Source organism: Sturnus vulgaris, chromosome 5 (genome assembly GCF_052056855.1).
Source record: "Sturnus vulgaris isolate bStuVul1 chromosome 5, bStuVul1.hap1, whole genome shotgun sequence".
Classification (NCBI taxonomy): domain Eukaryota; kingdom Metazoa; phylum Chordata; class Aves; order Passeriformes; family Sturnidae; genus Sturnus; species Sturnus vulgaris.
The window spans coordinates 34,399,196-34,422,837 of NC_142247.1; the positions used below are offsets into that span (position 1 = coordinate 34,399,196).

A 23,642-nucleotide genomic window follows, 5' to 3' on the forward strand; every position below is an offset into this window, starting at 1 on the left:
ACCACCATTTTTCTTTGCTTGTATATTTTATTTACATGAATTTATTGAAATGTCGTAGTCCCTGAGGGAAAAAAAGTATTTTCTGCCACTATCAGATATATAATCAAACAAACAAACAAACAAAATGCTATTGTACAGGAGGATGATAATGCCAGGAACTGACATTTTCCTTCTACTCCATTTATCTCAGCAATGCACTCTTAGTCTGGAAACTGTGATATTGAATATTGTCAGGTTGGATTTCCACTAATTAATGAAAAACAGGCTGCAAGCACAAAGGATTAATGTGGCCTATTCAATCTGATCACAAACATTTTGAGAATCTGTTTAGCTTTTTTGAATGGTGTGAGGTAAACCAAGAGAAAAAATATCTTTTTTCAACTGGTCAGCCAGAAAAAAAATCCACATGGATTTACCTAATGGGGTCAAAGCCGAGAAAAGCAGAACATTGTTCCCAGGTGCCAGACAAGGCAGTTATCTTATGGAGAGGGATGATTCTGACACTCTAAAATCTTCAGAGCTACTAACTAACCCAGTGAATTCAAGCAGGAAGCTTTGCTCTGCCTTCAGAGGGACTCCTGGAATCAGGTGGAACTAACAACTCCTGTGCTTCCTGGGAGCCAGAGGCCCATTTACGGGGATTTTGCAATGAATGTAGTACAAAGCATCTGAGTCAGGTTCTCAGCTGGTGAAATCAATGTACTTGGTCAATGAAGAGCCTGGCAGTCTATATTCAGGTCCTACTTGGGCGGCGTGGAGTGTCTTTGATTAAACTGTAATCAGAAACCAGCAAAGAGATAATTGGCATGTGCATTACTGCAGAACATGCATAAAACAATTCTGCTAGGCTAAGGCTGTAAATATGTACCTAGGCTGATGTGCTAGCAATGAGCTGCTCGCTTGCTCCTAGGACTTAATTACATGTTACGCCGATCGATGAAAGGTTAAAACAGTTGAATCAATATTTTATTGCACTGCTGTAAACTGTGGTTATAGCATAATAGACTACGAGTGGCTGGCAAGTTTAAAAGCATGTAACTGAATCAAAGTCTGAGTAAGTGTTGTGTGTGCAATTTAGAAACAGTTAATACCTTCCAATTGAGAGGATTTGTTTCTAATTAATATAAAAGCTGTTTATTTAAATCCTAGGCAGGCAGTATTTAAATATACAACAAGTCACCTGGGAATTCCATCTAAACCATTTTGTGGGAAGCTGTTATGCTGTGCTGAAATAAATCCAGCATGAAGTAACTGTACTCTCTTCATTCAGAGTGTAGAACAGTTCTCTGTGTGCTGTTTATTATTTTCTTCTTCTTCCTGAATATGCTAAAATATTCTTGGCCTATTCCATGTTAAAGAATGATGAATGTTACCGTGTTGCTGCAGTTACCTATACTCTTATTGCCTGCATATCCTCAGTCAGCCATTGGCTTGTTTTGAAAAGGTGTCACGTATGAACAAAATTAAAGACAAGCCCTGGAAAAAAGGAACACAAAGTCAATACGCTGAAGACACATAGTATGCTGAACAACAACATTCACAGAGTTTACAAATTATAGTTTCTAGAGCTCCTAGAATACATGACTTTGTTTTTTTGATTGGGCTTTTCAAGTGGACTTGTTAAGATATTTCTAAAATTTTTGTGAGGTTTGAAGGGCTTATAGGTAGTGAGGATAGCATCAAAAAGTTTTAAAACCTTGTTAGCAGAAGAGTTGCTGATTTCTTTGGTTTTAATTTTTAAATTCATTTTACTTTTTCCCCTTGCTTGAAAGAGTGAAATAAATAATGCTTTTATTAAAAAAACCAAAACAAAACATGAAACAAAAACCAACAAAAAAACCCAAACCAAAACACATTTAAAAGTTAAGAATATTTCTGCATAATCTGGAGTGAAAGAGTTTCACAATTTCGTGCTAGTCCATCTTTCCAGAAGTACATACCTGTCATTAATTTTCTCCAGGTAGCTTCATTTTCCCCCCTCCATTTCCCCCCCATTTCATCCAACCTCTCCATTCCCTATCTGTGTGCACTGTGGTGACCATGATAGCTGTAGCTCATCCTGGACCATATCAAAGAAGAAGCCAACAGCACTGTGAAAGACGGTACTGGTAACTCCCTGCTTCATCTTCAGGTCAGAGAGCAGGCTGTGAACTTCAGCAGTTTCCTAAAGTGGGAGAGAGGGTGAGGGAAAATTTGATGGTTTGGGCTATACTTTTGCTGTGGGTTTGTTGAGCTGGGTCATGTGAGGAGTCAGCAATGACTAGTTCCTTTATTATCTCATTTTTATCATGCCCATCACATGATGGATGAGTTTCTCCCTTGCAAACTTGGGGAAGCCAATGCTTTTATTTCATTTCCCCCTGGCATATTGTAAAATCAGCCTCAAATAACTTTCTCTGCTTCTTATTATGTGCTAATGAGGTTTTTTACTGATTATTTATTCCTTCACACATCTTCCTCCAATCCTCTCACCTCAATTCCTCAGTGAGCTCTGGCGCTGCTCACCCATTGTCACCTCCCCTTAACCCAGGGATGTCTGCCCTTCAGGAAAGTAATGTAAAAGTGATGTTAACAGGGATTTTTAGCTGGCAGGTCTTTTAGTGGCATGTAGCATATTTCTTTGAAAGGAATAAACAAATCAGCTAGTTAAGCTCTGTTTCTGCAGGGCTTCCCTGCTGCAGATGATTTCTTCAGTGTGTTTTGTGCCACCTCTGTAATGTGCAGCTTTAAAATCTCTCGGGAGAATAAAATCTGGTAGTTCAATCAGTGGGAAGGAACGTTGTTGTATCAGGACTGGGGAGCAAGGAATGTTCGCCATGCAGACAGTTGTAATTTACAGGCTATAAATGAATCTATTTAGATAACAGAAAAATGAAGCCAAGCCTCATCTGTCTTTTCTTTTCTTTTCTTTTCTTTTCTTTTCTTTTCTTTTCTTTTCTTTTCTTTTCTTTTCTTTTCTTTTCTTTTCTTTTCTTTTCTTTTCTTTTCTTTTCTTTTCTTTTCTTTTCTTTTCTTTTCTTTTCTCTTATTTTCTCTTATTTTCTTTTCTCTTATTTTCTCTTTTACTCAACATAGAAGTTGCATTACCTCCTAACAAACTTGCTTCTGCACATATCTGCTTTTTCCTGTCTGCTGCACCTCTTGGCAGCCACCTCAAAATGTGTTTTAGGATGGATATGTCACTAAGCAGGGGAAAGTAATTTCCCATAACAATGATAAATCCTACTGTAAATTGAGGAAAAATCTCTGCATGAGAAGCTAACAGATTTTAACTATTGGCTGAAAGACATGCACAGCATTCAGTAGCTTTGAGGATGCCTTGGCTCTAATAACAGGCTGTGTGGCTGGTGGCATGAGGGTTATCAGGAAGTTAGATGCCATCTTCAGCAAGGCTTTGAACAGGCTCTCCATAAAGCACAGGTGCATTATGTTGTGTTAAGCCATTTCAGATTGGGCTGCATGCCTTGGGGTGAATCCGGAAGAAATCACTGTCAGTGATCAAATACTGATATGTTGTCATAGCCACTGATGTTAGCGTAATTTGAGTCTTTTATGAGTCTTTACCTTAGCAAAGACTTAGAAGTGCACTAACTTAGAGCCTGGGTTATCTCTGAGCCTGGAGAGCAGGTGGCCAGGCAGTGCTCAGGTGGGGATTATTGCTGCCGACGGTGTTAGAACACTTGCCTTGCACCTGCCTCCTCCTCATAACAAGCACACTGAAGATAAAAAGGGTCCGATTCCCTGGCACTGCCAACCAACTCCACCAATCTTTCAAAAACAAATACTCAACCTTGACTGTAAAATTAAATAGAAAATAAGAGTTACCACTACCTTCTATTGCATGTTGATTGACCTGAGCACTCTCCAATCGCAACATAAAAGATTAGATATCACTTTCCATACAGGTGTATGCAAACCATTTTTTGTCTAAGTGGGAGAACAAATTGTTCAGAGTTCTGGAAAATGTCTGTGTGCACTTTCACAAGTGTACTTAACAAAAGGAAGGCATTGACTTATGCCTTCAAAGGTGGTGATTTACAATGTCCTGTCTAGTGTTTCCAAAATCAAGAATTTTGTTTAAGCTTAGCAGAATGTACTGAAAGGAGATTTCTGATGCAGTGTGTGTGTTTACTATGCAAATACAGGCACGGGCTTTTTAGAAATTAATTACTCAAAGTGATCTCACACAGGAAAGAGCCAGCACTACAAGGGATGGGGGAGAAAGGATCTTCTATTTCTAAGAGACAAGAGAAACTTCAAAAAAGAGAAGGTTTCATGTGGTAAAGTCAGTTTTGGGAGGGATGAGAGCAAGAAAGTGAAGACACAATTTCTGTTTGTAGAAGATGGACGGCATCCTTGACTGTCATAATGGCTTTGAATTCAAAATTCACTGATTGTCTTTACTAAAAAAAGCTATTTTTTTAAGAAAAGGGGAGAGAGAGAGAGAGAGAGAGAGAGAGAAAAGGACTACATTTCTGAGAAAAGAAAATACAGAAACTTGGTAACAGTGCTGAAAACAGCTCATGAAAATTTTAAGCTCAATTTTCAGCAAGTATTGATCACTTATTTCACTAAAGACTGTTTTATATGCTTCCTAAAAAAAGTTGAACAATGATTTCTTGCTTGTTTCTTGAATGGTTTACTTGTTTCTTGAATGGTTTTCTGTTCCCTAAAATATGTGAGTCCTCAATTTCTCTTTCGTTGGTAGTGAAATTATTACTTTTCAAGAATTAGAGATGGAATTTTTGCCCCATAGTGATGGGTCACCATTGAAGAGGTATATCTGCAGGTCAGTTGAAGGGACAAAAAACATTGCTTGGACAAATAAATATTTCTAAACTAGTATGGAAGAACTAAACAAAAAAGATGGATTCAGCTTCAGCCCCCAGCATCAAGGGGAAATGACAAAAATTCTTAATAAATGGTGAGCCCACAAGTGAAGGCCTACCTTTGTAGCAGTTACCTCAGTGAAGAGTCTGTCTCTCTTCTCCATTCAAGGATTCATTATTTCAGAGGGTAATTGTCCTAGTCTGAAAGGATTTATTGATCCAAGAGCTGAAAGGAAAAAAAAAACAAGTTGACATTTCTGCCTGGGCAAAGACAGCTATTTTCCTAGTTGAGAGAGACAGTTAGCTGGATGATGCTGCTGCTTGATCTATGTCCTGGTGGCTATTTAAAATCAAGGACAACATTTTCCTTTTCTTCACTGGTGTGTTCACACAGTGTCTCATGACACAGAGCAGCCACTGAGGGGATGCTGTGTTTTAGTTGCTAGCATGTTTCAGGGCATGGCCCAGAATGGCCAGAGTCAGTGGGAAGCTCTGGAATGTTCTGTGGTGGACACAAGGTTAGGTCCACACTGCTTCATGGGGGTTTCCACATGAACATTCTCCAGGTCTGACAGACCACATACCTGGGCAGATGTGTGGCGGGTCTTGGCCAGGTGGGAGTTCTGAGGAGCTGGCCCTGGCACTCTCACATTGGCCTGATTCTGTGCAGGCACCATGAATCCCTGTGGGAATAAGGCAAGTGGGCATTACATGCCATCATCACAGCTAGAGTGGCAAACACCTTTTTGTACAATATGGACAAGCAATCTTACCTTGTCCTCTTGTCAGATTAATTTCAGACAGCTCTACCTAAAATTCTATTTCCTCTTTTATGCAGTCGTTTCATATGTTATTTTGGGGAAAAATATTCCTAATACATTACTGGATGTTTGCCTTTTCCCCACAAGTATTTTGAAAATGCTTTTCTATGTTTATTCCTTTTATGGAAAGTTTCTTGGCTAATCATTTGGGCTAGGAGATGATAATTTGTCTTTTAAGGCCTTCATACTTCTTCATCTCACTATTTTCCTTTCAATGGGCTCTACAAATCACAACTGCCCACCCTCCCTTAAGAGGGTTTTTTATTATGTTTTGATTGCCAGAGGATTATCTAGGTAGGAATAGATTGACTCACATCATTAAAGGCTTTTCCCACTCTTCAGGCTGTAATATTCAGGTTGTTCAGTCCCAGCCAGGAGGTTCAAACTGTAACTAGGTGCCCTGTTTTCCAGGCTGCATAGGATCTGTGCCACGGATCTCTCAGCCCCGCACAGCAGCAGGGCAAAGCCATGCAGGAGATCTGTACTCATTCTGGGACGTGTCAGAGTCTGCATCATTAAGCAGCTACTCAGCAGAGTAAAGTGCTGCTCATGTCCAGCTATGCTCATGCATCTAATCCTCTGCCTTTGGAACATGTGTGTTCAATTCTCCTCTCAGAGAACACAGATCAGGGATCTTCCTCTTCAGTTTCTTAGGTTTCTGCTGAACATCCTAACTTGCCCAAAGTGTTTCTGCATCAGCAGGCAGGGGCTGGAGTCCTTACTGCACCATTGCCCCATGTGCTGCAGCAGGGAGGAGGAGATAAGCTGTTTAAGGGATTGGGCTACTGCAAACTTGCTTCCTCTCTGAGCAAAGGCCAACATGGGCTTTTCAAGCACATGCTGCATGTCTTGCTGCCCAGATCTGTATTGCCTGCATTCAGCCTCTGTGGTGATGCCATGAATTAGACCCAAATGCTGTTTGACAGCCACAAGGCTGAAAACAAAAATGCAGTAATAAAGCCAGTACTTTGTTACAGCACTTTACACAGTATCTGGTACTGTGTTTGTTGTGGAGGATGATTGCAAAGTAATCTAGGAAGTTAGGATTGGTAATAAATGACAAAAGTGTCTTTCCCTGTCTCACATCATACCTCAAAAAACAACCAGAAACCATGAAGGGGAGGGACAGTGGAGGGTCTTTTACTCTGCATGCTTGGCTGAGCCTCAGACAGGGTGAGAGAGATCATGGCTGCATTGTCAGGGAGTTCAGTGAAAAGACACCCTGTTGGCTCTGAATTTGCTAGTTCAAGGCCGTTCATGTGTTGACAGAGTGCTGAGCTGAGCCCAAATGAGTACTCCTGGCTGAGAGGAAAAGCCCGTGTGTGTGTCAGGCTGATAAAGCTGCTCATCCTGCTGCAAGTGTGTCTGCATGGCAGCATGCTCCCCCCCACGGAGGGACAGTCTCCCTGAGCACTGTGCTCTGCTGGGATCTGCCCCCACTTCAAACTGATGTGGGAAATGGACAATTCGCTTGCTGTAAAAGGGTGGTTGCAAAGTTTGCTTTCTCCCACCTGGTACCTGTTTAAACTGTCAGATCTATTACAGTTGTGAAGGGGTTTTGTCTGGCACATCTACACCCTTATTTCTCATAAGCATTGCTATTTCAAGAGATTTTTGGAGGTGTTTATGGATGGCTGAACACCACAGAGCATTCTGAAGGGTTTCATGGTCATTGGACAAAATCCATGCTCTGCACAGCACATTCACAGAAACTCAGAACACCCTTTCTATTAGATGTGTTTTAAAAATCCTAGAGGAATTACCACATGGCAGCTGAGAATCACAGTTTAACCGTGCCTTTAGTCCCACATCCCCAGTTTTACAAAGCTCAAGGCTTGGCTGAGTGAATACTGCACCAAAATCTGTTTCTTCTGTTATTGCAAAAGGGGGTGTTGATACCACAAAGAGTGTCTGTATAGTTGATCAGAAAAGATATTGCCTGATACTTGATGCTAAGGATGTTAGATTAGGCTTTTCACCTGAGCTCTGTGAACCTTGCAGTACACCTAGACCAATGCAGTATGAGCAGAGCCTACAGCCAGTGGCTCTCAGGGTTCTGATGTCGCTCAGGCTTGCCTGCCAGTCACAGAGTTAATTTCTACACATAGACTGTATGTCATTCCTCCATTAATCTGCTTTCCTAAACATCACCAGCAAGCTCAGCCCACTCAATCTTGCTGCTGAAGCAGCCCCTTTTGTGGCCAAGTAGTGAGCACTCACACTGGAGAACTCCAGCTATTGTGTCCAAAAAACACCAAGCATGCTTTAACCATTACATGTTCAGCAAGAACCACAGCCACATTCACCTCAAAACTAGGAGTGTCGTCTCAGCCAAGCCATCACTTCCGAAGTCTTTACTGGCTAAGAGAAAAGGTGTTTCATGGGTTCGTGCTGGAGCATGAGGAGGTGCAGTGTTGTTAAGGCTCCTATCACCATGCTGCATACAAAGTATTAGAAATGTACCTGAGAACACATGGTCATCTCAGGCAAAATGCCGGTGCCTTTGCTGTCCTGAGGTGCAGTATGGAAATAAAGCTTTTCTTGATGTGCTCAGCTGCAGGAATATTTTCCAAGTAGTCATGTTTCCTCAGTGTTTAAACCAGGTGATTCTAGAAATTCCCTTTGAAACCAAAGGGACTCGGCAGGGATTTTGGCTCGCGCATTTTGCGGGGACTGGAAGTGTTTGCAGCGTGGTTTTGCCAGTCGCTGCCAGGGGGAGTTCCACGCTTTCCAGGCGCGGCTGGCAGCGCTGCGGGGAGCGGGCCGGGCCGGGCCGGGCGGGGCGCGGCGGGCGCTGTCCGTGGTGCTGCCGGCGGCGGCGCGGGGGTGCCCGTTCCCGTCCGTGCACAGGGGCGAGCGTCAGAGCGGGCACGGCTGTGTGCACACGGGCCCTGCTGCGGGGGGTTCCGTGCTAGGTGCATCGTGGAGTCACAGGATGGGTTGGGCTGGAAGGGGTCTGAAGGATCATTTAGTTACAAACCCCTGCCATGGGCAGGGATGCCTCCCACTAGACCAGATTGTTCCAAGGTCCATCCACCCTGGCCTTGGACACTGCCAGGGATGAAGCATCCACAACTTCTTTAGGAAACCTGGTCCAGTGCCTCACCAAATTGTATAATTTTGATATAATTACAGTCAGGATCTCAGTGCAACTCCCACTATTCCCTTACAGGCCTGCAGATTTCAAACCTTTCACAAGATAGATAAACCAATATGGGCCAGGGAAAACTGTAAGAGTTAGTATTGTCTTCATATCGCTTTACTTACCCTGTCAGAAATACCACAAATATACTTTTAAAAGAGATTGAAATATTTCAGAAACCTTTGAGTGATTCTGCTGATTTTTTTCTTCTCTGATTGGTTCTGGTAGAGAGCAGGACATGTCCCATTAGTTATTGTAGTATTTATGTTATATAATAGTATTGCTGGTGGTTATTTTAAGACTTGCTGAAGAAAAACACCCTTTTTGCTACAGTCTGCCAAGCTTGATTCATTCATGTGATTATGGGCACAAACACCTCTGCCAGTTGCAGCCCAGATGTGGGAATCAATATATAATATTTCTGGGGTACCAGAGAAACCAGTAAAATTGTTTGGCAAAAGTTGTCTTGCAGATAATGAGAAATATTCCATTGCTTCATTTCTGAGCAGCATTTCTTTTGCTGCTCATTAGCTAGAAAACTATTCTGGATCTAGTCAAGAGGAATGACCTGCTCATTCTGTCATGTTCTGCTGGTGGCAGGTACCTCTTGATGTTCATGCTTATAAGTACATAACCTGTGAAGAAAAACATTTAGGCCAGCAGGCTTTTCACTGGCAGCAGAAAAATGCTCCCCACTGTTAGAATGTACAAATGTGGGTCTGAAATTCCATCCCTCCTTGGGGTGGTGGGATGGTTCTTTGTGCAGACCTCTTGATTCACAATGTTCCTTTGCAACTCACTCCAGGTAGCAGAGTTACCCAAATGCAATCACAGCTAATCCTCAATGGAGAAGCCCAGAGCCTTTTTCTGTGTGTCTCTCCATGTGTTTTGATGGTATCCTATTGGGTACCAAATCCTTTCCCTGGATCTTAGCATTGGGAATGTGACAGAGCCACTGGGGGCTATTTTGGCTCACAGGATGCCCACAGCAGGTGCTCCAGCTCTGGCCAGCTCTGGAGCATCACAGAGGCAGCTGCTTAGCACTCACTGAGGATCTGGGGATGTTGTTTCCATTGCCTCATGCTCTTGATTTGAACCTTTCAGTGTCTGTACGCTGACCTTTGCGTACTTGCCCTCCTCTTACTGGAGTGAAAGGGACGAGTAGTTCTTGCCCCTTTGTTTCAGAGAGCAGTTCATTGTCCACTCTGTTTTCTAACACAAAATAAATAAGGAAATAATTTCATCATTACTTGTTAGTTTGGCTGTTTTTTAATAGGGATGTTGGGCAGCTGCACGGAGCTTTGAGAGTTTCCTTAGAAAACCCCAGGCCTTAAATACAAGAAGCAAAATCTTGGAGAGGGTGCAGAATGACAATGTACTTTGCTCTCTGTGTTTGGCAGGACTGGCAAATGGATGTATAATGTGTTTCCTAATCACAAGGAAATCTGCCATGTGATCAATTATTCTTTAATTTCATCACTCTAATAATATGTCATCTTGGATTTGTGACACTGTTGGGCAGCACAAATGACCAATGAGGGTGATTTGGCCTGTGTCAGTGAACAGCATCTGCTCAGCCCCATGCCTGCAGAAATGCCTGAGGCAAGGTGTGAATTTAACTTTGCTCCCTTCCTCAGCAGATGCATGTTTTTAGGCTGAAAACAAGTATATGATGTAAGGGAAATCATACACAACTGAAAAATCCATTCTGATTTCTAATTTAATTTGGTTGGGTTTTCTTTTTGTTAGAAACCAGAAAAAACCAAAAGAACAACAACAAAAAAAATCCCAGCCCTTCTACGATCCCTGAATGCAGGAAAGGTATTAATTCAGCTACTTATCTGGCCCATTGCCTAGAAACCTCACATTCCAGTGTTTTCTTCTCCACCACCACCAGAACACAAAATGGATTATTATACTTGCTTTACCGATGGAATCTGAAATACAAGGAGGCAAACTGTAGGGTCAAATTGTAGGCCAAGGCCCCATCTACTTGGCTTTTTCAGATTACCTTTCACTATAACACACCTCAGTTTATGCCAACAGGACTCTCTTAGCTTCCCCTTTTTCCCCTTCCAGCTGCAACTTTTGTCAAAGGTTAGTAATCAGGGTATGAAAGGTAAATAAGCTTTCCACCAAAGATCTCTGTCGAGATAAATGCCTCTCCATGAATCAGATTGACATCAGGAAAACAGCTGAAGACGCATTCTGAAGCCTCAGCCCCACAGGATCGTTAGGAATATTACTGTCCCGACCTAATGAGCTACCACTGATCCTAAACAATGTCTAGGACAAAAGACTAGAGAGGGATTGGCTCCCCTCACCCTGCTGCCTGCAGACTTCTGACAACCCATTAAGGTTATAGCTATTCAGCTCTGTTCAGACAGCCCTTTTTTCCTTCTTTTTTTTTCTCCCTAACAACTCCCAGCTAATGAGCAGACAGCGTTACTTTTATTTTGTGAAGGGAATGTATGGCTAAATAGGTGTCTGTGCATGGCTCTGGAAATTGGAATGAGGTGAGGAAAGCAGAGGTAGAGAGACTGGAGGTCTTTTAGAAATGTCCCTGTCGCCTTCATCTGTCAGGCAGAGACCCTTGGCTGAGGAATCCTCCTCGCAGGGATGGGTGAGGATTTGAGACAGAGCCTGTGTGACATATCAGGCCAGCAGAGAGATAGCAGCCAGGTCCTGCAGATCACTGGTTTCGCAGAAATGGGCAGGGGAGGCAAAGCCAAAAGGCATCTTGGCATGTGCCGTCGGCTCTAGACACTCCTTGGACGCTGCCCTTGCCGTGTGCCTCCATCTATTTTTACTATAAAAATACCCGAAGGCGCCAGTCTCTCTCTCTCCCTGTGCCTGCCCCCCCTTTCTCTCGTACTTTACTAAATGATTGGAGTTGCCCTCTTCCTTTTGCGCCTTCCCACCTCCTTCAAGCTCCCTCTTCAGCGACAAGCAGCATCACTAATTGCTTTTTAGGGTCTCTTTTCTGCTCTCTGTTCAAAATTCATGGGGCATTCCCTGGGCCCATTATGCTCCTTTCTGAACCTTTTCAGCTTCTTTTACAAACTTAGCACTTTCTGTGCTTCTCTTAGCCTTTGCAAAAAAAAAAAAAAAAAAAAAAAAAAAAAGTTTGGATTTTTTTTTTTTTTGGCAAGCAGGCCCCCTCCCTCTGCAGCCCCCGCTCCCAGCCAGAAAAGCACACGCACGGGCCCACCTCCCATTGAATGGCAGGCTTTGTGCAGGGAATTTCCGGAACACAGCCCAGGGCTGGAGGCGCAGTGTGAGTGGAGGGGCTTTGGGCAAGGAGCCTCCCTTAAGCCCACCCTATTACCACGGTCACTGTTTGCCCTGGGCTCTCTAAAAGGACTATTGTTGCCTGTTGCCAGGTATTCCCTAGCAACACTTAAGCCAAGCTGCCTCCTCTATTTATGGCAGAAACTTTTCAATGGTCTCCAAAACACGTGCTTGTCAACTTCAGAGAATACCTTCAAACAGACACAGAGGGGGAAAAAATAATCCCTAGCACTTGCTTTAGTTGAAATATGTGTGTTGGGGGTGTTTTTCAATTTCTTGTCATTTACCTTGGATCAGAAACCCAAACAATCACAATTCGAAAACAAAAAGATCCCTCCCCATCACCTTCTTCCAGCCCCTGTCCCCTGCACTGCTGAGCTTTTCCACCGGCAGGTGGGTGGGGGTCATTTATTAGATGGATGAGCTTTTGCTACACTTTGAATCTTTTAGCACAAAAGATTGCTTCATTATTTTAAGACAGATTTTTATTTCTTTGTGTGTGCCAGAACCCTTACAAGAACCACCATACTTCTTGTGTGTTGTCCACCAGCAAATGACCAATTACCAAGGGGGGTTTAGGGTGGGAAGGTGGTCGCTAATATACCTGTACAGCATACACATGGCACCAGCAAGTCACATCACCAAATGGTTGAGGTAATCCCGTATGATGGATGCACACACCTGTGGATTTATTTCAGGAATTACATATTCCTAGGCTTGCATTTCTGCCTTCATTTTGTCAGCTACAGACAGTCAGTAGTTCGGTCAAGTTCAAAGAGGGAACCAAGCTGCTGCATCTCCAAAAAAGTTGCATATATATTTTGGTGATCAAGTGTAATGGTGTAAGAGAAAAGCTTTTTACAGCAAGTCTCACTTGATAGAAATAGTCTTTGTTCTTTGTGTGATGTCATACAAAGAGTTTCAGCATAAATTGGCGTCTTTGCTTCTATCACATTACTTGGAGATTGTTACTGCTAAAAAGCACTAGTCATTGTCACTTTTGGGAAAACCTTATCACATAACCAGAAAATATAAGTAAGGCCAAGATTTACAAAGACAGCTGAAGCAATGTGGCACCCACCTCATCTTGAATTTCAGTGGACCGTGAACACCTCTGAGCTGCCCACCCACATATGCATAATAGCAGTGGATGCATTCCCAGTGCAGTGTCAGCCCATGTCTGGAGTAATAATCTGAACTTTTCCCATCTGCTAATTCGCATGGTGTTTCCTGACATGTCCTTTAAAACTTCAGTACATTAACATGACATCCTGGCCCTGGGACTTTTTTCTCAGCTGTACCCTCCACGCTGCCATGGTGGCCCCAAGATTTGAGCTTCTCAGAGCCATGCATGAGTCCAGCCTGAGGCAGCTGCCTGTGATAGGAGCACCATGGAGGCCTTCAGAGCTGAAGCAAAGCCCCAGGAATGAAATGGGACTGACTGACAGGGAAATGCTCTGCTGCTGTTTGCTGCTCTCTCTCCCCAGTAGATGGCCAAGGTCAAAGTTGCCTTTCTTGTTCTGAACAAGAATATGAAAATGTTGCGTAGATGCAACTCATTCCGTGTATGATTTTGGGTTGTGAATCTCTGATGAGCTGTGTCAGGCTTTTAGAAAGATTAGAGCATATACTGCATGGTAGTTATCTTTTATGACCTATAACTATGGAAGCTACTCAGTCAATGAGCATGCATTCTTACTTCAAAATTACACATGGGTTTTATGATAATCCATCTTTTCCCAGATGTGTGTGCCAGTGTCTCCACAGAGAAGTGAAATAAATATAGTATACTCATCTATCTGCCCTGGTGCTTCTGCATTCCCATCTGCCATGGAATAGTTCCTGCTTGCAGCTCAACCTTCAAAACTCAGTTTTGTTTCTGTTTCATAGAAGTAATGTAATTAGGAGATGCTAGATTTCCTCTGTTAACATATTCCCCTGCAGAGCTTGACATTACAGTGAATGTAAATGGTTTCATGAAGTGCAAGATTAGGGCTGTTTAAATAATTGTTGTAATTGAAAATATGTGTATTATTATGTCTCAAGATGTTTTAGATTAAATTAATGAAGTTCACATCTGGACGAGCAGATATTAACCCTTTATGTGTTTCTGATCCCTTAGCTAGGTAATCTGAATTTCAGATTTCTGGTCCAGCTCCCATAACACAACAATTCTTAGCTTTGAAATAGACTATGTTTTAGCCTTTGATATTTATTCTATTAATCTCCAGATTACACTGCTTGTCTTAGAGCAAATACACCAAAACCTACTGTCTTGCTCTATGGAAAGTCTGTCCCATAGTTCCTACGAAAACCTATGGAGTGCACAAGACATAATAGAGATTTCTGCCTTGCCCTTCATTTAGTTAGCAACTATATAGCAAAATATTTCAAAAGGCCAAGATTTTTATTTCTGGAACATTCACTGTTGTCCTTCTGCATGACTAGAGGCAGTGTAGCAGAGGCATTCATATTCCTTTTCCAAGTCTCTCCAGAGTTCTTAGCTACTTTAGCCCTATGACCCCATTTAACCTATCTTTAGCACATAAAGGTGCTCAAATAACTTTAAAAAAGGCATGGAGAAAAGGATTCTCTACAGAGGGACTGATCACTCAATACGTTTTATTTATTTAAAAGGGTTAACTTCTAGCTCCTGCCTTTGCAACTGGCTTACATGCATCCTAAATGTGATTCTGTAAGCCGCGCAAAAATGATGGTTCCTGAGTGAACAGACGGATACAACTCTGTGCAAGCTGTTCTTCTGTGGGCAGGCTTACCCAGGAATAGCTGTGGTCATCCCTGCTTACCTGTCTCAAATTATACAATTTTCACCTTAAAAACAACCCATAAAAATGGTATTTACAATTGCCAGCCATGTTTGCCAATGGTCAGCACAATTGTCTGTTACATCCATTGAATAAATGATCTACTAGCTGAGATAATCATTGTATCGTAGTTTGGCAACTACTCATTGATATATATGCCAGAACTTGAAGTGATTCTGGAACAGATTTTTCAGCTTCTGATGAAATTAAGTTTTCTTGTCTCACTGCCATGTAAAATGACACACTTGTCCACATTCTTGAGGGTACAATATTTTACTTTAATCAGATGAGAACTATGACTTAAGTCATTCTCAGATTCCAAAACACATTAGTTTGCACCTTGCAGACACCTGTAAAAGTCTCAAACTTCCTTAAGACTAGAATCCCAGCATTTTAATTCTCGCCCTCCAGGAATACTGAGCCATCACTGAAGACCACAGTCTTTCCTCCTGAAGCACCTGGATTACAAAAAGATGCCATGAGTAAAGCTGGAGTGATTCTCATTTCTCCTGTGTCCGTATACAAGTCATTCTTGGAATATAAACTGTGTCTCCTGCATACCCAGACACCATGGTCTTCAGCCACCCAAGATCTCTAGAAATCTCCATTCAGTTCACCTGTAAGCAACAGTTCAAACTAAGGTAACTAAAGAAACAGAGAGGGTGAGAGGTGTGAAATAAAGATGAGCTCATTACACTGCTCAGCAGGCAGCTGGCTGTTTCACAGCTGTCTCGCATCTGTAACAGCTGGTTCTGGTAGAAAAGCCAAGGACATGGCTGTGGTGGAGGCTGTGTGTCCCTCTTAGTGCTGTCTTATAGAGAATGGTGGTGGTCTGATGCCAATGGGGACCCTTGCCTTGTTCCCATCCAAGTTATTATCCATATGGATGTGGATGTGCCGAGGAACTTTCATACACAGGAAGCAACCAAAGATGCTTTTAAATTAGCATTAATTTTTTGTTGACTTTTTCATATTTCTCAGAATCACCTGTGGGCTTCCAGACAAAATATTTCCTCTGTATAGGCCTGCTGTGACCCTGTTTTTATTGTGTGGAAAGTGCACGCTTTTTGTTGCTTCAGTGAAGTCAAAGGAGTCCTAAACAGACTCGGAGACTCCATCTACCTGAGAGGACAGTCACTGGTTTTCAGAGGCTTTTCGGACAAGGCTGAGAGCCAGAGGCCATGGCATGCTGAGAGTGAAGGGGCTCCCTGCTGCTGCCTTTGCTTCATCCCCTGAGTCAGGTGAGTGTCTCACACAGGCCAACAATCCCACTGCAGCAGCAGGTTTTTGCTTCACTCAGGCAATATCTTCCAGCTACCAATGGTCTCTGTTGGTCCTGCCTAACCCGTACTTTGGGGCTGATAACCACAGCCTAAGAAGTGCATCACTGGAAGGTTGCTGACCCTCTTCTAGTCCAATCCTTTGCCCTGAAGGCAGTGTCAGCTAGACAACCATTCAGAGATTAATTGACTTATATGCGTAGTAACACTGTCATGGCTGTACAGCAGTCTGCTCACAGCTGATTTTATTTATGTACATATTTGAGGCAAAGATTAGTTTAAAACCTATAAAACAGTAAGACATGCACAATGCATAGCTGTGGGTTGACTCTTGGCATAAGGATGAAAGCTGGAATAAAGAGAGGGTAAATGCTGCTTTGCTTGCTTGTGTTCGTAGCTGGATGTTTCCTACTCCTTTCCCCTATCAGTAAGAAAGGAGTGGAGAACTGTTATTGCTCTAAGTCTTCAAGTTGCATATTTTATTTTTCCTGTTTGTGTTATAGTGTTAAAAATGTTTCTTAAAAGAGGTGTTCTCTAACACCTTAGGGTCTGAGGCTTATTGTTCCCTACAGTGGGATCTGAAAGGCCTTCTTCCCAAAGACTTGGAGACATCTCTGTCTTCCCTCTGGACATAAACTAAACTGTGATTTATTTGCTTAAGCCTGGATGCAGAGTATCTCGTACACTTGTACTTAAATCTGGGACCATGGAGCCTTTCTGCAGTCAGGGTCCCAGGGCATTGTGTACCAGACTAGGAGACAGAGTTCTTCATAGGAACTCAGTGTTGTTATGAGGCTTCAACATTAGCACAGTGTCTGGAGCTCCCAAGCACTTTAATAATAAAAACAACAACAATAGTAATAACATGGACATGGGTGCATGGATATGCTACATTGCCCCTCTAGTTCACAATCCCTCTTGCCTACAAAAAAGACAGAAACTAAAACTAGATGAATTATTAAACTGAATGTGACTGCAACCCAGCTAATATGAGAACTATTTTCAGTTGTGGCAGAATAACTAACAATGGAAACAGGAACATATTTATATTATCCTGAAATTATTTTTCAGAAGAGAACTTATGTCTGAAAGACAGACTCCATCAGTAGCTGTCTTCACTTTTCCTTTTTACATTTATTTTTATTTAAAACAACCTTGTAAACAGAAACTGGATTTTCCAAAATCACTCTTATCAAGGTCTGTGCTTTCAAAAATGTCTGTAAAGCAGTTTTTTACAGACAGTTTTTAACTGGATACAGATCCAGTTGAAGTCTATAAATAAATCCTATTGCCTATTTCTGTATAGAAACTGAAATGAAGACAAAGCTTTCACTTCAAAATCTGCTTGGATTTTCAGATTTCATTTATGGCATGGGTTTCCAAAGATTAACTTTTTTGCTTTCAAACTGCATTAATAGCATTAGGCATCAATTAATCAGATTCAAAATTTGGAAACAAAGAAAGTATTTTGTCTGTATAATCACTGAGAGGCCATATACCAGGATCTTTTCTTACCAGCCTTTTTAATGATTATTTCAGTCCAGGTTTTTTTTTTTAAAGGAACCGCTAAAATCTAGGCTTTGAATTTTGTAAATGAGCCTGCTGCCCAACGCACTTCTCAGCAAGATAAGGGCAGAATGGCATTTGCAGAAATGTTTAGCTATCTCTCTAACAATCCTGCTTGGTTGTGGGCCCCTTGGTAACAGCTTGGCAAATCTGCAAAAGGAATGCGACTATATAGTTTGTGTGTGGATTGTTGAGTCATTATAGCCTCCAAATTGCACAGCAGATCATTAATCATAGGCCAAGATAGGCAATCACTGCAGAAACCTGATGAAAAGGCTCCAGAATAATGCCTGCTAAATCATGTTTAACATGCAGACCTTGCCTGTGCAGATATGGAAAGGGGGAGGTAAGGAAAAAAATTATTCCCCTTTTAGGAAAGAAAACTTCTACTTATCTTTGATTTGCATTCAGCCCTCCCTCAATAGTCCTTAAGCCTGTTATTTAATTCATTTTGGTGCCAGGTCCCATCACAAAGCGAAAACCCTAACCAGGACCTATGCAGTCTATGACCTCCAAACCCCCTGTCTTTTCTTGTCAGTTCTATGTCATTTGTGCAGTTGAACTCCACCAATTTGAAATGCTGACCTCTTCCATAGACAACCTTATTCTCCTTGAGTGAAAGAAAGGGCCAAGGCCTACAAACCACTCAAGCGAGAGATGGCAAGAAAAGAGAAAAGTGGTTGACTCGTAAATCAATTTCCACAGCCCACCCAAAACCCACATGAACAATAACTATGGTATTTTTTAAAAGTTCTGCTGTTGTGGTTTTCTTAATTGAGCTTATTCTATTTAGAAAAAGTTTTGAGCTAAGCAAAATTGTTTGTTCAGGGTGGAAAATTAGGCCAGATCTTGCTCCCGATCCAGTTTAGACCAGGGTATATTTTTATCAAACCTCCATTCCCACCTGTCATCTGCACAGAAAAGAAGCATAGTCTCACAACAGGTCTTTGTCTGCACTGGAAGAGGTGGCAATATCTAAAGAAAAGGAAACATTTGAGGCATAAATATGTCTTTGCAGTACCAGTATGCAGGCAGAGAGATGGTACCTGCCTTTGTGCCTCACAGCCTGCCCGCATGGAGGTAGCTGTGCAGCTCTGTCTTTGGGCCCTGCCAGCCCCACGTGTGTGTCTGTGGCCTGTCCCAAGCCCCTGGTGTCCCGTGAGCAGCAGAAGAACATGCATACATAAGGGCTGCATCAGCACACGCACTGCAGTACAGACATGGGAGTGGGCATGAGGCAAAGAAGCCAGCGAGAGACCTGCCACCACACAGTGAGGCAAATTTTTAAAGACCTATATTACACTCCCTGGGGGTCTGATTCTGCCCGTGTTGCTCTCTCAGGAAGGTTTCCTACTCCTCAGGTGGTCTCATTGGATTCAATAGCTGTGTCTTTGAAGAGCAGATGCAGAAATTGCCTGGAGCACACCATGCCCCAGGCCCCCATCCCCATTAGCATGTTTACGCTTTTCAGAGGCCTGAATCTGGCTGTGCTGTTTCTTACTGCAGTCACATCTCTGGGTTTAAGTATGGGACATCCTTAAAGAGCATTACTCATCTTCTCAGTGGGAAATATCCCCTCTTCCCTGCCAGACCTGTGTTTCTCAGTCCCGCTCTCCCAGGATCATAATCTTCTGGAGCATGGGATAACTTGTGAGTCCCTCAGCAGAAGAAGGTCCAGCCCTTAGGTTGAACGTAGCAAATGAATTTTTAAAAGTTTTTCATTGACTGGGTTTAATTTTATATACACCCAAAGCTTAGTGTCACTAACAACATATTTATGGCATGGCAGAAAAATCTCTGTAAGGAATTAAATACAATATTACTGCCTTGGCTCCTCACATCCTTAAGCCATACCATACTGAAGGTAGTATCACCATGTGCTTCCCTTTGTTATTTTTTCCTTCTACCTCTGGCATTGGCCCTTTTTGCGCTACTCAAACTTTCCCTCCAGCCTTGGTTTCTTGAAACAGAATGATGGTACTTTATGATCTGAAAATTCCTGATACCTTGCAAGCAAAATAAAGTGTGATGTGTTGTTATGAAGGTAGGAAAGTTACTCCATCAGAAAAGAAATACCTACAATGGCAGACTAACTCCTCCAAGGAACCTGGCCTATTGCATTGGATTTTCTCAAAATTTCTGTGAAAATGCTGGTGGGATATGGTTAATGTGAGGGTTTCCTCATCTGGGAGAGCAGATGCTCCAAAGGAATCTGCCTGTGGAGCCAGCTCAGCCAACATGCCACCATCAGGTCTGTGCCTGCCTGCCCTGGGGCTCACCAGCTCTGAGCCCTTGGGCAGAAGGGAGATTTGGAGCTTTTTATCCCACTTGACCCTCCATACAGATGACCTTCCATCATCTGGGGCCAGCTGATGCTAAGCAGTAAATTAAATTCAGTGGCATGCTGTCTCAGTTCTCAATGGCGTTTCAGTGCAAGTGTCGGAGCCCATAGAGCAGGGCTCATTACACGCTGCTGCAGCAGCTGGAGCTGGGGGGTGTCAAGCTCATTACCTTTTATAATATGCCCACCGATGGAGCTAGGTGTGCTCTAGATGGATTTGTCAGAGGCCAGCACTTTTGTCTGGGGGTGAAGCATTGCGTTAATCTGACAGGCAAGACTCCACATTATGCAGAAGGAAGAATTCAACAGGAAACAGATGCGTGTGGATAAAAATTAATCAATGTTTTTGCAACCTGCACCTCTGAATGCAGCATCTGTAGCCGTAGAAAAAAATATATTCTCTCCTTCCTCATATCTTTTCCTCAGCAAACCAAAGCTTGTGGCAAGCAGTTTGCAAAGTTTGACTCCAGTTCTGTGAAATCCTTATGTGTGACTGAAGTTTTCAGCAATAATTTTGTTGACTTTCTTGGTCAGCTGTGTGTGCATCGTTGTAAAGACCAACAATTTAGAAATTATTTTGCTCCTGAATTTTTGAAGTAATGCACCAAAATCTTTATTTTACTGCTCTTCTTACTATTCTAGCATACGCTTCCATTCCAAGCTCACCTTCCAACACTGTTTTGTTTGGAATGCATTGCAAAATATTTCAGTAGTCAGTGTGCATTCACCTAATTTGTAGTCCAGAGAAAAAATGTGACATGCCTGTAAGGAAGAGAAAATAACAAACTCAGAGAAGAAAACTGGTGGTGCCCAGACTCTCTGGATAGATAAGGCATATCTTGAATCCATTCATAAAAATCTAGATCTTTGGGGAAAAAGAACCTCAGATGTATAACAATGAAGTCAGAAGAACAGGGCCTGCAGAGAGTCTCTTGCTGGCTACTGTCCATATAGCACAGCAGTGGAGAGCTGAACTGGAAAATCTGAGTATAACACATTTGTCGTTGCAGAGTGTCTTCCTGGGAGCTTTGTTTTTTAGGATTTTTAAGGTTAAAAGGTTCTTTCTGAAATTCTGAGCTCATTAGTACTTACTGATTACAGCCACTGGGTTACTGATGGTGTACAATGTCTCTGCTAGAGGAGTAAGAAAAGTTTACAGAGCTAGGAGGAGGTGAGCTCAAGGAAATGCACTGATACCATACACCTTGTCCTTCCAGTGCCTCCTGATTCACATTTCTCACATCCCTATTAGAAGAAGTAGGCTGCTGTATCTTAGGTGGGAACCTTACAAGGCCCAACATTGCAGCAGTCAATTTTAATTTCCTGTTTTCTTGGAAAGGGAGATGGCAAGGATATCTGTGAGTGGCCTCGATTACAGCAGCAGCAGCTAGCAGGCATGCATTTAACAGTAGTGTTAATAAGGCACATGCTCCTGGTTGTGTCTCACAGAAGTAGTTGCTCAGCCCCTGCTTCTTTTCATGCTGTGGTGTCATCTGGCACAGCTAGATCCTTGTTTGGGTTATTTAATTGCTTCTTTGCCTGCCTTATGCAAACTCCATTTGTAGCTGGGCTTTTGGGCACTCGGACCCATGACTGCACTGCATTTAGTAAGCACTCAGCTCTGTCTGTAGGCAGTATTTCACACAGTCACCCAGTGACTTTATTCAGTTTGCTGGTCCCCAACGTTATTGTCACTCTGCATCATTTACCAATACAATTTTCACAAACAAAATTAGTCATTGCAATGTAGGTGTATGGAAGCTGTCCCACTCTGGAAGGATTCATTAAAATTCCCATAATAGTCTCCTTGTCAGGACTCTTGCCTGCTGTCTGGGAAGTATTTCAACAAGTCTGTCCTACTGTTGTGTTAATTAAACATTGTTCTATTTATAAATGCTCCATTGGTCAGTAGCAGTTCCCCACACAGAGAGAGAGGAGTAGTGGTAACTAAAAGTGAAGTGCCAAGAAGACGGGGGTTGGCCATGCAGAGAAGCCAAGGGACAATCCAGACTGAGCAAAGTTCCCCTCTTGGATCTGTCATCGTCCTCGTCACCTGCCCTGGGGCTGCAGTGGTCTTCTGACATTTAACTTGGAGCAGGGGAGGAGGGAAGGAGGTTTGCTCACTGCTTTCTCCAGCAGCTATTTTATTTTTGTTTGTCTGTACATTGTAGTCTCTTCACAGTGATTGCCACAGGGTCTTGGAGAAGGTGAAAATATATTTGAAAATACATCTGCCTTCAGATAGAGACCAAATAGCTGAAATGAGGATAAGGCCATTATCCTCCTGTGTTTGTTTCACACTCCTGCCAGCCTTCTCTACAAGCTTCTCTATTTGCACAAACACCTTTCTGACATGTGCATGAACACAAGAAGAGGGACCTGTGGGAGCCCTGGGGTGTTGCTGACTGCTATGGAATAGTCTCCTGGGGCTGTTGCTGCCTGGGTGCCAGGAGGATCTGCTCAGCATTGCTCTTTCTATATGTTCCCATTTTACTGATCAGAACCCTGCTCTGTGCTGTACACAGCACTGCTGTTTGGTAGGGTCCCCTCTCCTTCTCGTGGCTTCTGTGACTTTCTGCCACAGCATCTTGCACTGCATCCTCTGACACTGCAGGTCCATGTCATCCTCCTTTCTGCACATGTAGAGACAATTGCTAGCATTTTTTACCCAGCATTGTTTTCTACAGGTTTGCTGGCCTCAGAGGCAGAAGTTGGCCACCATCCTCACCAGCAAGTCCCTAAGGGGCAGAACCCAAACCTTTGTGAAGACCAGGGGGATTTGGGATTCAGGTAGGTAGTACCTGCTATTAGATACTTCTGAAGTCTTCATCTGTGCTTTCTTCTTGGCTTCCTGGTCTTCTTTCAACTCAGACTTGTTCTCAATATACTGTGCTTCAAACATGAAGATGTTTGCAAATGGGTATTTACCCTGGAAGCTGATTCAGGCATAACTCTCAAGCTGCTGCAGCCCCAGATATGAGAAGTGGGAAGCCAAAGAGGAAGAAGAAAAGGAAGCAAAAATGAAAGCAAAAAGTATAACGTGCTGGCTCACCCATAGACAGACATCTGTCTAGAACCTTAATTGGCTGGTAAATTCCAACTTCAAATCATTGAGCATGCAAAATCTATGAGAACCACAGGAGACTCTGGAGTTCATCTGAGCAGCAACACAGCCAGTAAGAGGTAGAAGTGATACTCTGGAAGTATGGAAGTTGTGCCTCTTTTATTTGTTTTTTCCATAGGCACTCTAAGTGTCCTTGCTAAGTCAGGGCTTATAACTAGGTAGGCCCATATGATGTGCATTAGAGTAACCTAAAATGTGGCTTGCTATAAAACTTAAAACAAGATGAAGCAAAGAGTGTCCCACTGCCCATTTTTCAGACTTTTGAATCAGCTGCTTCAAATGGAGTCTGTATGGCATGGAGGAATATATACACACATATATGTGCAATTAAAATAAACTGCAAGTAAAAGTCTTGGGTCTTTAAGAAATGCCCTTCATCTGAAGGTTTCAAATGGCTGGTTATTAGTGGTTAAAGTGACCCTT

General features: G+C 42.6%; 2 long non-coding RNA genes across 3 annotated transcripts in view; one reads left to right on the forward strand and one right to left on the reverse strand.

Moving 5' to 3' along the window:
• LOC148223653 (uncharacterized) overlaps positions 1 to 23,642 on the forward strand; it is a 46,612-nt gene that overhangs the window by 15,226 nt on the left and 7,744 nt on the right. The window contains exons 2-3 of the long non-coding RNA XR_015803899.1: positions 15,320 to 16,149; positions 22,783 to 22,885. This is a non-coding gene — a long non-coding RNA (uncharacterized LOC148223653). The remainder of the gene's footprint in view (positions 1 to 15,319; positions 16,150 to 22,782; positions 22,886 to 23,642) is intronic.
• Positions 8 to 23,642, reverse strand: part of LOC148223654 (uncharacterized) — a 28,405-nt gene continuing 4,770 nt past the window's right edge. For both annotated transcript variants that reach the window (XR_015803897.1, XR_015803898.1), the window contains 4 exons: positions 5,414 to 5,512; positions 4,949 to 5,055; positions 1,391 to 2,164; positions 8 to 773 (listed from right to left, as the gene is read on the reverse strand). This is a non-coding gene — a long non-coding RNA (uncharacterized LOC148223654). The remainder of the gene's footprint in view (positions 774 to 1,390; positions 2,165 to 4,948; positions 5,056 to 5,413; positions 5,513 to 23,642) is intronic.